Consider the following 2500-nt stretch of genomic DNA (forward strand, 5'->3'; position numbering starts at 1 on the left):
GCTTTCGTGTACACACACACACACACACACACACACACACACACACACAGTGTCCTGATTGCAGCCTCCCCAGAGAGAGAGAGCTGAAGCAAAGACTGATTGCTGAGGAGGGAGAGACAAATTTACACTCTGCAAACAGCGCTCATTATAAATGGCGGTGTGTGTGTGTGTGTGTGTGTGTGTGTGTGTGTGTGTGTGTGTGTGTGTCTGCAGGACCAAACCCTGACCAGTAGAGTAAGCAGTGAGAAAGCCAAGCTCTCGGCTGCTGCCAAAAAGAACAGATTAGAGCTTAGCGAGAGCGAGATCCTGAAAGACGGTCAGCATGCATAAATCCGACAAGCTAAACGACAAAAGGCGGAAAATCACCAGGCTCCAAATCTGTCTACAGCAATCCCTCCGCGTCGGAACAACGCTGGACCTGGACCACCCCATCTGATATGTCGACTCGAAGCCATGTCCGAACGCGGAAGCTCGATATCCCTGATTGTGTGGGAGCACAAATACCGATACACATCGCTGTTAACAATTATCACCATTATTGTAATAACACTAGCAATTAGCACAATCAGACAGTCAATCAAGAGGAAGAAGACGAAAAGAACAAGACCCTGCCCTCAGTCAGGAACGACTCCCACCTCCTGACGCAGTCCTGCTGTCTGGATCCACACAGACACGGTGCAGGTGCTGTAATTGAGGGAACCTCCCACTTGTTTAATGGTTTGCTAGTCACTCCTACGATTATCTCAGTCCTGTTAAAACTTAGCGGTCCTGTCCTGGTGGGGCTTCATCGCAAAAATGTTCTGTTCTCCTTCACCGCTTTCCAGCAAAGAAATGTGTTCAAACACTGGACTCCCAGAATGCACTGCTGCTCCCACACCCCCTGAGCAACAGGATGATCACAAACCTTATGCTCAGGTGTCCACAACTTTGTGTTTTTTTAGGCCGTCGAAATTCAATTTTAAAATTTCCTCATCTGTCCGTGGTGTAAAATGTTACCTTTTTTTTACTTTGATCTCGAGGGGAAATGACCGAGCCTCGCGCAATGAGATCAAAACGTTAACAGGTCACACGGCTAGCTTCTCCGAAACTCTGCTACAGATCTCTGACCCTCAACAAGATGATCCTGAACCCTGGAAGAACCTGATAAAAGTATCACTGATCCCCAGTGAAAACCTTCACTCTCAGATTCCCCCAAATCTAGAAGTTAACCCGAGTTGTAGCGATTCTGAGAAACTGATAATTGAACACCAGTGCTCTCTTTCTTATCATGTTTCCAAAAAGCGTTAAAGAAAATAAACTGAACCCTGACACTGAAGACTCCTTCCACCGCAGGAAAAACAGTCTCCATTCAGAAACACCGGATACACGCGCCTTCATCACGACGGATTCTTTTCATCTAAAAATAACAACTCCGATATACAAAATCTGTATTTTGTGAAATATTTCAGCTCGTAACCCATAAAAAAACCCCGGGTTCGAATCGTGCTAAAGAAATCCGGTAAACGGGCCTCGTTCTTTTTTCCCCCCTATTTTTTCTTTTCCAGCGCCTTTTTTTTTTTTTTTTCCTCTCGCGACACGAGCAGGACGCACACACATAGCACGCGCGCGCACACACATAGCACGCGCACGCACCCGCGCACGCACAAGCAATCACGGCTCGCGGAGGGAGAGTGAGAGAAGGAGGGGTGGAAGAGGGGAGGAAGAAAGAAAAAAAAAAAAAAAAAAAAGAAAAAACAACCCCGTGCGCGTGCTTATGTGTGTGCGTAAAAGCCGAGCTCCTGATGCGGAACAATCAGCAGCGCTCCGCGCGCCTCTCTCTCTCTCTCTCTCTCTCTCTCTCTCTCTCTCTCTCTCTCTCTCTCTTTGGGCGGCGCCATGGCAACGGAACAGCTTCAATTAGAGGAGAAGAAAGAGCTTCCCCCTCGGCACGGCACCGAGCGGCGCGAGTGTCAACGAGCACGAAAGGAGGCGCGTGCGTATGTGTGTGCGCTCGCGAGCGAGACGGCGGAGAGCAGACAGCGGGGAAAATGATCGAGAGGGAGAGCGCGAGCGCGCCCGCGTGTGCATGTGTGCGTTCGCGAGAAGAGCGAACCGCGTGTCTGCGCGAGTGCACCGAGATACAGAGAAAGAGAGAAGGGGGGGGGAGGGGGAGGGGGGGATGAGAGACGGATACTGTGTGTGTGTGCGCGCGCGCGCGCGCGCGTTTCCTGTGAGCTGATAAAAATGAAATATTGCAGCGAGCAGCGATCGTCGGGGCCCAAGCACCTCCTTAATCACTCCCTCACCACGTAACGTAAACGAGTCGTATTTTCTTTCTTTTCTTTTTTTCTTTTCTTTTTTAGTTTCACATTGAAGAGGCGAAACCCCCCCCCCCCCCATCACCCCTCCCCAAAAAAACACACAACAAAAAATATAATAAAACCGTGTTTGGTGTGAAATGACTCACATGGACTCGGATGTTTCTCACTCAACCCGGTCAAACTGGGACACGCTCGTGTTT

This window comes from Silurus aristotelis (genome assembly GCF_946808225.1).
Source record: "Silurus aristotelis genome assembly, chromosome: 9".
NCBI classification, from domain to species: Eukaryota; Metazoa; Chordata; class Actinopteri; order Siluriformes; family Siluridae; genus Silurus; species Silurus aristotelis.